Source organism: Meriones unguiculatus, chromosome 21 (genome assembly GCF_030254825.1).
Source record: "Meriones unguiculatus strain TT.TT164.6M chromosome 21, Bangor_MerUng_6.1, whole genome shotgun sequence".
Classification (NCBI taxonomy): domain Eukaryota; kingdom Metazoa; phylum Chordata; class Mammalia; order Rodentia; family Muridae; genus Meriones; species Meriones unguiculatus.
In genome coordinates this window covers 11,845,598-11,858,164 of record NC_083368.1, presented here as the reverse complement: position 1 = coordinate 11,858,164, position 12,567 = coordinate 11,845,598, and the positions used below count along the sequence as shown (strand labels likewise).

At 42.3% G+C, this 12,567-nt stretch overlaps 1 protein-coding gene across 2 annotated transcripts in view; it reads left to right on the top strand.

The window, feature by feature from the left end:
* The first annotated feature begins 2,555 nt into the window (after positions 1 to 2,555).
* Positions 2,556 to 12,567, top strand: part of Il12rb2 (interleukin 12 receptor subunit beta 2) — a 62,724-nt gene continuing 52,712 nt past the window's right edge. For both annotated transcript variants that reach the window (XM_060373739.1, XM_021648994.2), the window contains exon 1: positions 2,556 to 2,707. The gene's annotated coding sequence lies outside the window, so the exon portion shown is untranslated. The remainder of the gene's footprint in view (positions 2,708 to 12,567) is intronic.

The following is a 12,567-nucleotide window of genomic DNA, read 5'->3' as shown; positions in this document are numbered from 1 at the left end:
GGGTTTACATGGTGGGCTCCTGCTGCTTTAAATGAACTGCCTCCACCGTCCTGGGCTTGCTCTTTAGAAAGCTCACCAACAAGCATTTAACTAGATAACTGCCACCTTCAATGAGAAGGAAGAGAAGGAGGATGGAGGGAGGACAAGAAAAAGCTCTGCACTGATGAAAGGGTCACAGACTTGCTAAGATATTGTAATTGTCCAACAACTTTTAACTCTGCTCAAAGTTTTGAAAATTCAAAATATGTGTTATTTTGGTTGACCAAAGAGAGTGAGCTCTTTTGGAAAAAAGCGAATTCAACTTAGTAAAACTTTATTGAGCTTTCCACCCTGTGCCTTTCATTATGCCAGGTGCTAGAGGTAAGGGAGCAGACGTGGTACAAGGAACCCTGTGCTCTAGGAACTAAAACCTAGGGAGTGAGTAGGATGAAGAACTCTTCCCTTCTATTTATTTATATTTCACCTACATTGGTATGTGTGTATGTCTATGTGAGAGTGTCAGATCGCCTAGAACTGGTAACAGTTGTGGCAGGATGGATTTACTGTCATGTGGGTGCTGGGAATTGAACCCAGGTCCTCTGAAAGAGTAGCCAGTGCCCTTAACCCCTGAGCCATCTCTCCAGCCCCGAAGAACTACTCTTATGCACAAGTTCTTAGTTGACCTGGACCCTAAATTAATTGACAGAAACTGAAAAGATTCTTTTGTGTTACGAAAAAAAAAAAAAAAAAAAAGACTATCTCCATCTTGGAGCTGGAGAGATGGCTCAGCAGTGAAGAGCAATGGCTGCTCTTCCAGAGGATCTGGGTTCAATTCCCAGCACCCACATGGCAGTTCACAACTGTCTGTAACCTCAGTTACAGAAGATCAGGGACCTCAAACAGACGTGCAGGCAGAACACCAATGCACATAAAAATAAATATTTTTTTTAAAAGAAAGAAAGATGGGCTTTAGAGATGGCTCAGAGGTTAACAGTACTGGCTGTTCTTCCAAAGGTCCTGAGTTCAATTTCCAGCAACCACATGGTAGCTCACAACCATCTGTCATGAGATCTGGTGCCCCTTTCTGGTGAACAGGCAGAATACTGTACACACAATAAATAAATCAACCTTAAAGAAAAAAGAAAGAAAGAAAAATCCTCTTATCAAAAAAAAAAAAGAGAGGAAAGAAGGAATGAAGATCACCTTATTTATTTGCCTCTGGAGAAAGACAAAAACCAAAGAAGGCTATATTCTCACAATTTGATATATTTGCTTCAGAAGCTTGTTTAAACTTGCCTTTTAAACACCCATGTCTTACTCTGAGATACAAAAAATGTCTCAGGAGCATTTAAAGCAATCTGACAGTAATGATGTGAGGTACTGGAGACGGATCTTAGTAACCAGTGATCTTTCTGCATTTCAGAAAAGAAAAGGGATTTTTTGAGAACAGAGTTCTAATATACGTTCTGCTGTTTTTCATGATATATGCCTAGGTGGATAGCGTGAATAATTAATAAGATAAATAAAATCATTGAAAAGTAAACTAACCCGTAAAGCAGACAAGTTTATCATTGCTATTTTGCCACTTTGGTTTTTGTATCACATCTTCTGCGATATCGCCAGCTGCCCTTTCAGTCAACCAGAGGCCCCTGCGTACTTGTTCACCCTCGCTTAGCTCATTCTCACCTGGTGTTAACATTGCTTAGATGGCACCACAAAACCTATACATTTGGGGTTTTTAAAAATATTTTGCAGAAAAAAAAAATAAGTAGCATGTTATGGACAGTTTTAGATTACAGAAAAATCAACAAATGTGAAATGCTTGTTCCTGTAAGAACCATTAGTGACTTGATCCTAATTCAACGGTTTAGGCGGGCTTGCAGTTTGCCGAAGCCGTCCTGCTGCCTAGGACCACAGGTGACGGTCACGTGGTCTACACGACTCACTTTTCACCGAGGCAATCCCCTTAACTTTGTTACACAAAGAATCTCCACAACTCTGAGCTATTTTGTCACAAGGCGGTATTGACTCTGAAGTTTAAAAGCTGTGTTTGTAGCCCTCACAAAATAACATGCTAGAGAGCGTGAAGTACAGGCTTGGGCCTCCGGCCGGCAGGTTGCGGGGAGGGCGGGGAGGAAATCCTGGGACAGCAGCTTAGGAAGTTCTGCTTTGTTCGGAGGCTGATAGTGAGGGAAAGAAAAGCTTCAGTGAGGCACGCTGGATTCTCACTGTGAACACGGGTAAGAAATAGTTTACCTAGGGTGTTTTAAGTTCCCCTTCTTTTTTGTCTGTCCTTAAAGGGGAGTTTAAATCAATGCACAAATGCAGTGTTGCTGAGCTGCTAAGTGGATCTGGGTCAGTTCGCCCGTCAGCCCTGTCGTTTTCTGGCACATGCCCCCCGCCCTGGGGTTTCCCTCTTTTCTCAGAACCGCACAGGGCATGCAGGGCACTAGCAACCGGGGTCACACGCGTCGGTTCCTTTCTCACTTAGTTTTAACCCCTCCCTCTGCGGCTCACAGAGGGCGTGGTGAGAGCGCGGAAGGGACTTCCCCGGGGGCGGGCACCCCAACGGAGACACTTGCCCGAGGCCGCTGCACGGCGGGACCACGCCGTCGCGGACCCTGCCGTGGCGCGGCTCCGGGCTAGCGGGCGCCGGGACCGCTCTCCGCGTCCTGGCGCGGGAAGACCTCCGGCGGGTGGCCGCACCTGGCAAGCGCCCAGCAACCCGGTAAGGAGACCTCTCGACTCCTGGGTCCTGGACCCGACTTCCCTTCATCCTGGGGCACTGACTGGTCCTCAGACCGGGCCCCGCAGGCTTCCCTGGGATTGGGATAATGTTTGGAACCCTTGATAAAGGTCTAAACGGGAGGGGAGCCACACCTCGGGGACAGCTGTGACCCAGACCCACACTCGGTAGGCTGATACAGGGGACCACTTCTGCCTTACAGAGTGAGGTGCTGCTGTCTTAAAAGTAGAGGTGAGGAGGCAGAGTGGGGAAGAGAAATTGGGTTCCCAACCCTCCTCAGTGAGGGATGGTTATGGCGCCCCTTTCCCTGCGCGCCCTCCACCCCCGATTCAGTGAGTCCTCAGCTACCCCTCGGTTAGGCACCGCAGTTTGCTCTGATTCATTCTGCGCGGCTCTTGAATGTCACCCGTGGTTAGTTAGATAGGATGGCAAACTCCGAGCCTTGATCTGACTGACGTTAGGGGGTAAGAATCCTCTCAAACAGTAAGTGTTCCAAGTAACTTCTCAACGCTGGGCTCACTTTCTTACGGCCTCACCTAGTTTGTGGTCTAGCAAATTTTTGCCGTCACTGCTTTCAGTTTGTAATCACCAAATCTCAGAGGAGACATGGAACAGCTTGCTCTGGGAAGTTTTTAGTACTCTTTTTTTGCATACTGCAACAGCGTTTGTTGTTATTTTTAAGATAGAAATACGAATTGAACATCCGTTTTTCTCACTACCTTTGGTGGGCACCGTAGAAGTTAAAATTAGACTTACTTAAAGAGTATAGCAAACAAAGAGAGGGCACCTTGTTTTAATCGAAGTAATCTTTCAGATGAGTGCTTGAAGAGAGAGATCAAAGGTTCAAGCTACCTACCTGAATTTTAACAATGACCTCGAAAAAAAAATGTAGTGGTGTTCTTTTTCTTTTCAGCATAAGAATGGGAGAATTATCTACTGAGCACTTGCTATATGCTAGGTACAGTGCCCAAGAGCATCTCATTTTAACCCCACAATAGTCTTGTAGAGCAGGGACTGTTTTATTTCTCATTCTGTAGACAGGCCACACAGCTAGAACTGTGAGCTGAGAGTGAAGCATCTTTTCTAAGTCTTCTGCTCAGTTCTTGACTAGCCCAGTTGCTCAGCAGATGCTTTTGAAAGCTTGGATTTAAGTGATAAGAGCACATACCAATTCAGCTGTGAGTTAGCTAGTTTGTGACACTGACCTGGGAAGGCTGAGGCTCCCTGAAAATAATGAATTGTATAGGCCAGTTCCCCCAGAATTCTGATAGGCAGCGTGATCAGACCTGCTGTTAGGTTAGCAAGCCGAAAGAGTGACAGAAGAGTGAGAGGAAAGCATGAAACATTACTCTGCCCTGACTCTGAGTCTGCTCCTAAGTTTCCTGTGTCACCATGGTCACTGCGATTGTCCCTACAGTGTAGAACTGCTGATAGTTCCTTTGTGGAGCAGAGCAAGATTAAGAACTAAGTTATATGCTTTGCATTACGAAAAATTGTTAATAAGGGCCAGGAAAGACGATCAGGTTTAGATGAATCACAATCTGTTGTGTCACTATGACATCAAGAAAAGGAATTCATTAAGTAAACATCAGGCAGAGATGTTGACATGTGCATTGTTAGGAAGCACTCCATTCATATAAAAAGCCTTGTGGGAAGGCTATTAGTTCTAATTCCTTTCACTTTCCGAGAAGGCAGAGGCTGATGTCACATGAAGAAAGCTTATCAGAATTTCCCAGTGCACAAGAGGCAGAAATAAGCCTCCTGCCTCCACATGTTGGCCATACATGGAGATTTTGGTACTAAGGTATTAAAGAGAGGCCTCTGGAATAAGGAAAGGAAGAAACCTTTTGCAGGAGATTTAATGTTCTTTAAGAAAAGGTTTATTTGTATTGTTTTTAATTGTGTGCCTGTGTGGTAGTGATGGGTGGGTATGTGCACATGAGCACAGATGCCCCCGGAGGCCAGAGGTGTCCAACGCCCTGAAACTAGACTTGGAGGTGGTTGCTGTGAACTGCCTGACGTGGGCACTGGAAACTACACTCAGGTTCTCTGCGAGAGCAGTTCCCGCTCTTAGCCACTAAGCCATTTCCCCAGCCTTACGACTTAACGTTCTCAACGAATGTTGGTTGCCTTTAGTTTCATTTGGGCTCATTTTCCTTTGTTCTTTGTTTTGTATTCTTTGGGTTTGTTGTTGTTTTCTTCTGTTTTGTTTGATTTGTTTCACTTTTTTTTTTTTTTTTTAACATGAGCTTCTTGCTGTGTTTCCCAAGCTGGCCTTGAACTCTGGGCTACAGTGATCTGAAGTTTCAGCTTCCTGAGTGTTGAGGCTACAAGTCTGGTACCACTTTACCTAGTTTGGCCATTGAAAGTTTTTTAGTAGTAGTAATGACAGCATGTGTTTTTGTGTGCCCATGTGCACACCCGCCACAGTTAGCATGTGGAAGTCAGGGGAACATACAGGCTTTGATTGCTTCCTTCCTCCCTGGGATCCAAGAATCAACCTCAGCTCACTAGGCTTGTACAGCAAGCACTCGTAACCTTTGACCCTAGCTCTCTTTGTTGTTGTTGCTGCTTGCTTGTGTTTTCCTTATCCCTTCCTGACTCAGCGGTGATGGAATCTCTATGTGATATTTCTTTGCCTTTCAATGTTAGACACTTGTATTTGCTCGCGAGCTATTTGCACTTCATGTTTTCAGAACCGTCTGTTCTTTTAATTAGCCCATTTATTGACTGGATTGTTTGATTTCTTGTTGCTTAGGTATTTTTTTTTTTAATTCTTGTATATTCTACATACAAATACTCTGAAGCGTTTACATTTCATGTGTCAGTTGGGGTTATTTTTTGCATGACTGGAATTTAGTTGAGAAAATTCCTGTTTATGCCTGTGTCTTAGAGTATGCGTCTTACTTTTCCTCAAGAGTTTTAGGGGTTCTTGTCTTTTGTTCGGGCATTGGGTCTGTTTGGAGGTGATTTTTGTACCAGTTCTTGTTTCATTCTTTAGCATGTAGATATCCAGCTTTTACGGAACTGTTTGTTGAAGAGGCTGTCTTTTCCACATTATGTATTTTTCTTGTTTAAACAAAAATGTAGCTGTAGCTGTGTGAGCTAGAATCTATGTCTTTAGTTCCATCGACCATGTCTGTTTTGTGTGAGTACAAAATATTGCACTATACCCAGCTAAATGCTCATATGTATGGAAAGATGTCTTCTGCACACAAGTATGCCTTGACTCCTTCCTTTCCTATGTGTTTCCCTGTTACATCCTTCTCACGTCTTATTGTCCTAGATAAGACTTTAAATGCTATGTTGAGTAGGAGTGGAGAAAGTACACACCCTTGTCTTGTTTCTGATCTTAGAGTAAAGCTTTGTGTTTTTTCCATGTAGCATAATGTTGGAAGTAGTTTATTATATATAGCCTTTATTGTGTTCAAATACATTCCTTCCATTCCAAAGCAAGGCTTTTATCATGAAGGGATGTTGGACTTTGTCAGAAGCCTTTTCTAATTGTTGAAATAATCAAGTGATCTTTTTTTTTTCATCCATCATTCCATTAATGTGCTGTGTTAACATTTATTGGCTTATATGTGGTAAGCATCTGTGTGTCTCAGGAATGAATCTGGCAAAATGTTGTTGTTGTTGTTGTTATGGATAAACGATAAAAAAATCCTAAAAGTATTGAAAATAAACAAGCAAACATAAGCAAACATTAAGGAGTTTCCTAAACTCAAGCAATAAAGGAAAGCTTCTATCCTTGGGTAGGGAGCCACAGATCTACAAACACTAACAGTGAGGTGATCAAGCATCCAATGCTGCTTTAGCAGCTGCACACAGATGTGTGTGTGTGTGTGTGTGTGTGTATGGTGTGCTAAATTTGGTTCACATCAGTGGTGCTTCAGCTATTGAGTATTGAGTAGAAAGAGAAAATCATAAAGAAGGGTTGATAGCTACATGATGGCTTTAGAAACTGCCTACTAGTTTCAAAAGAAGGTAGGAATGGCTAGCTCTCTCGATTGTACTTAGCTAAAAAGCCTGACTTACTAATTTATAAAGCCATATAAAAAATTCTGAAAGGACACACTAAAAGAATAGATGTTGGGGTGTCACAGCAGTTAACTACCACGTGACTGGAGCAGATCACCCTTCTCACACAGTGTACCCCTACACACCATTCACAAAAGGCCCAAAGAGTATGTCAGACAGGAGCTATTGCAGCAGAAAGGAGACCAGATCAGCTCTTTAAAGTGCCAGCCAAGAACAAAACAAAGACGATCCCCCAGGTGTTCAGCTTTTGCCTGATAAGAGGCAGGAACCACATGCAGGCCAGGGACCAGTTTCCATCAGGAAGTGTTCACTATCACTGTTACAGTAGAGGTGAAACAAGATGCCAAAGCAACCCCCACTGCTTGTCAGCCTTTTAGACTCAAGCAAAGGGAACACAGGTAATGGTAATTTCCAGTACATGTACTAGGAAGACGCCTGCCACCGACACTCTCTCCTATTAATATAAAAATGATCCCATCTCTATCTTCCACTCCAAGGAGAGGCAGATTTTTTTTTTCAGTAGAGAAAACTTTACACTATCAAGGTCTGACCCTTAGTATCTGCAAATGTTAAAAGAGGAATACAGGTAGCTTTTGGATTGTACATTCAGGAGGAGGGAACTGAAAGGAAGGCAGCAGCTAGAGAAGAGCTGAAGGCGGGCCGCTTGCAGCATGATGCTCCTGAATGCGGTCATAGCTATGATTTCTTTTTCAGTCCTGTGATTTAATCGTTTTTGTTAGTTTATGCGTATGGATGTTTTGCTTCCATGTATGTCTGTGCCCCATGTCCTTGCCTGGTGCCTGTGGAGGCCAGAGGAGTGTGTCAGATACCCTGGAACTGGAGTTATAGGTGATTGTGGGCCACCAAGTGGACGCTGGGAATCAGGCCCGAATCCTTTAGAGGAGCAGCCAGTGCACTTAACCGCTAAATCATCTCTCCAGCCCCAATTTGATAAATTTAATTTTGGCAAAAAAATATTTTAATCTGGAAATATCTTGGAACTGAACACGTGTTCTTTAAATTTTTTATTAATTTTATTATGGGAAAACTCTTGACATGGCTTTTCTCTCCAACCCCTTCCTTTTTTAAGCACAATTTTCCAATTATTCAATTTTAACTTAGATCTCAAAATGTACTGACTAGTTAATGTGGTAAGATTTCTCATTGTCTTCCCTTCTTTTTTCCTAAGCTGTTTAAATATTAGTCTTGTAAAATGTCTGTTATTTCGATTATTAAAAACCACACGAGTAGAGTATGATGTAATAGCTCAGGCCTATAATTCTTGCATGAGGGTGGCAGGGGGTAAGAGGATAAAGTTTCAAGATTGGGACTGATGAGATGGATGAGTGCATTAAGGAGCTTCCCAACAAGCCTGACAACCTAAATTCAGTCCCTGAGACAAAAAACTGAAAGAAGAGAGCCGACTTCCAGACTTCCACAAGCAGAACATTCTCTGATCTCCATCCACATACCATGGCAAAGGTGGACAAACAAATAACTAGATGATGATGGTGATGGATGATAGACAGATATTTAAAGATTAAACAAGGAGTTCAAGATCATCCTGAAAATATAAGTATAAAGCTAGCTTGCATTACATAAGACCATGTCTCAAATTCTTTTAAACATAAACAAAAATGTTTGTATTCTTTTAAAGTTTGAGTCTTAAACATTTTGTATTAGAACCTTGAAAGTTATAGTAAAAGATTTGTTTTTGTTGTTTTTTCATAACAGGTTTCCTTGATTCTACTGTTAATTTACAGCATGGCTTTGTAATACAAGCCCAGGGCACAATCAGAGTCAACATTGGTAGTTCTATGGTGAACAAAAATGTCACCTGTCAAGGAGGTGAAGGAGGGAGGGACAGACAACAGCCTGTAACAGTTGCCTGTCAGCCTCTAAAAGGCCTCTTTCAGTGCCAAATAAAAATATTTTATCTTGTTCAGAAAAATGTACAATCCCATCTGAAAGCGATTCCAAAAGCAACACACCCCAGGACTCAAAATGAAATAGCTTCCTCAGTGGACGGCTTATTTGGTCCTAGGAGTTGGTGTGGCCCTGAGACACTACCACGATCATCTTCATATGAAGATGAAGGTACACCACAGGGATGAGGAAATGGGACTCCCACACACAGCAGAGCTGGATATGCTAGCCCTTTCTTCTCACAAAACCACAGTTTTCCTTCAGCTTCTCACAGTGCCACCGAGGAAAACAAATGTGGACACAAAAAATGTTCCTGTCTGGGTGAAATTAGCACCTCCGGAAGACCTAGGGTTTTGGTTTTGTTTGTTGTTGTTTGTTTGTTTGTTCGTTTTCATATTCTGTTCAAGGACAACTTGAAAGAAGCTGCCTGTTTTGCGCTTGTCTCTGGGGTGACCGGGCATAGACTGGCAGCAGCAGCAGCTACTGCACCTTCTTCCTGCCTCTGCTGGGTGGTGCTGCCTGGGCCCTGCACTGACCTCCCTCTGAGACATTTTTTCACTGTCTGGAAGCTGTGGGGTGATGAGTCAGGGACAGTCTTTCATTCTGTGATTCATGGTAGAATGGTAGTTTTGCTATTGGCCTTAGAGACTGGCAGTGTGAAGGATGTTTACAGTCCAGAGGAGGTTTCATTTTATTGGAAGATGGCTCATTTACTTGAAGGTTGTTGAGGGGTTTGAACTTCTCATAAATGAAGTTGCTTTCACCCGACATTCAAGGAAAATCAATGTTTATGCGTACATCAGTGTGTTATATAAACCTGACGTTACCATTTATCCATATAGAATATCTTACATGTGACATATCTTTATATTTATACACTACGTTCCAACAATGCCTGCCCAGCATGCTGTGTTTCAATTTATCACGCTTTGTGTTACGACACTGCCTCTCCTGACAGAGGGAGCCCATTAGTGAAAATCTCGTCTGCTTTTAAAAGCAGCACAAAGGCTGTCTCAGTCAGGGTTCCTATTGCTGAGATCAGAAGCAACCTGAAGAGGAAAGGGTTTATTTCAGCTTACGCTTGTACATCATAGTCCCTCACTAATGGAAGCTAGGGTGGGAACTCAAGGCAGGAACTGAAGCAAAAGCTGCAAAAGAATGCTGCTTCCTGGCTTGTTCCCCATGGCTTGCTCAGCCTGCTTTCTTATCCCATCCAGGACCATTTGCCCTGCAGTGACATTGTCCTCAATGACCTGGGACCACCTACATCAGTCATTAATCAAGAACATGCACCACAACTTGCCTACAAACAAATCTTTTTTTTCCTTCATTTTTCTTTTTTAATTAAAAATTTATACAATACATTCTGATCACAATTTTCCCTCCCTCATCTCCTCCCAGATTCTTCCAACCTTCCTATCCCTCTAGTTCAACACCTTCTTTGTCTGTCTGTTCTAAAAACAAAAAGGCAAATTAAAATTAAAAAAAAAACAACAGAATTTTTTAAAAGGAAAAAAGTGAAAAAGCACAAGAAACACACACATAAAAAAACAAACAAGCAAACAAAACAAAACATAAAACACAAAATCAGAAACCATAACATACAAGCAAAAGACCAGTAAGATTTTTTTAAATGCTCAAACAAACAAACAAAACTACACAAAAAAGACCCACAAACACATCATTGAGTTTGTTTTGTGTTAACCATTCGCCTGGGCATGTAGCCTACCCTTACATACTCAGTGACATTCCATTGGAGAAAACAAATTTGTGCTTTGCAAAGGGGTGTCAATTGTGGATAGCTTCGTGGGTAGAAGTGGAAATGGTGTCTACTTCCCCCTACGACACTTGAACCTGTGCAGGCCCTGTGCCACAGTCTCTCTGAGTTCATATGGGCAGCAGCCCTGCTGTGTCTGGAAGACACTGTTTCCTTGCTGTCCTCCATCACCTCTGGCTCTTACAATCTCTTCCCTTCCTCTTTCTCATATCTCCCTGAACCCTGAGAAGAGGGGTCTTATAAAGGTCTCATTTAGGACTGACTGTTCCAAAATCTCTCTGCTCTCTGACCATTATCCAGTTGTAGGTCTCTGTATTAGTTTCTATTTACTGAAAGAGAAACCTTCCCTGGTTTCAAGATATAGATGTCATTAGGAGTCATTAGCAACATGTCCTTAGGAGTCATTTTATTGTTGTGTGCCTTTAGCAGAACAATGGTATACAGTTTTCCCCTAGGCACGTGACCTATATAGTCTCAGGTCCTTGGTCACCCAGTCAGCACTGGGCGTGGTGCCATGGGCCTTACGTCCAACCAGAGCAGTTGGTCCCTCCCATAGTGCTTTTGTCCTTATTGTATGGGAATAGCTTGCATTCGTCACCGTTGTAGACTGCAGGGTTTGTAACTGGATTGCTTTTTGCCTTTTTCCTCTGGCACCATGAAGAATACCTTCTAGTTCCCTGAATGCTAGGGATTAGTTTCTAGTTAGACACCATCTAAACTTTTCCATGTTCAATGAGATATGAAAGTGTTGTCTTCAGCAATAGAGCCATACCAATAGCCTTTGGTAAGATATTGGTAAGGCTATTGGTAGTGTGTGGAGGGCCACCAATGGCCTTGGCCTGAGTTGTTTGGGGGTATTCGTGGGGCCCCTTTGGCCAACAACTCAATTGAATGTAATTCATTCCTGTCATTTGAAGTTTCACTTGGTGGCAAAAGATGTCTAGTTGGGACATTGGCTTCCCTGTTACTTGGTGACCGCATTTAGATTTATTTTATGTATGTATATAGTTTAAGAAAGTTACATATTAATGTGTTTCTGAATTACCCATCAAATGGACCTTAATGTTGTTGCTCTCCAAATTCCCTCTCTTACTTCTTCTTTTCTCCTCCTCCTTATTTCTCCTCCTGCTCCAGTCTCCACTGTCTCTCCATAACTATGTATTCTATTTCCTCTTTCTTGGGGAATCCTCCTCTCCCCGCAAGTTTCCTACTAGTTACCTAACCTCTGTGATTACGTGGATTGTGGGATGCCTACTGAAGGCTTAAAAGCCAACATCCACTTATAACAGAGTACATACCACATTTGTCTTTTGGGGTCTGGGTTTCCTCAGCCTGGCTGAACTTTTCCAACTTTATCCATTTACCTGTGAAATTTGTGGTTTTATTTTTTTAAAAGCTGAGTAATAATTCCATTGCATAAATGTACAACATTTTTTTCTCCTCTCATCAGTTGGTGGACATCTAGGCCATTTCCAATTTCTGGATAAGCCAGTGTCTCTGTAATAGGATATAGGGTCCTTTTGGTATATGCCCAAGATTGGTATATATAGATCTCGAGCTGAATCTTTTCCTAGCTTCTTGAGGAATTGTGGCTGTGCACCTTTGTACTCCTATCAGCATGCCCTCCTTCCTCTACACCCTCACCAACATGAGCTGTCTTATGGGGGCATTTTCTCAGCTGAGAGATTCTCTTTCCATATGACTCTACCCTGCAACAAGGTGACAGAAAACTAGCCAGGACAATTGATCCCATCCAGTTTCATAAATAAACACTTCACTATTAAACCATAACTTGCCCTTACTTCATCATCCCTATTATCTCATTATTCATATTACAATATAAAACTTGAAAAAACTCACAGTCTTTAAAACATTCAAACACTTAAAAGTTAGTCTCTTCAAGATATCCAAAGTCTCTCTAAAATTCCAAAGTCTCTTAATTGTAAAGTCAAAAATAGGGTTAATACTTTCTTATTCCAAAAGGGATAAATCATGACACAGTCACAATCAGGTCAAAGCAAAACCAAAATCCAACAGTAAATCTCGATGTCAGACTTCCGAGACTCACACGTTTCTAAGCTCTAAGGGACTCTGAAGG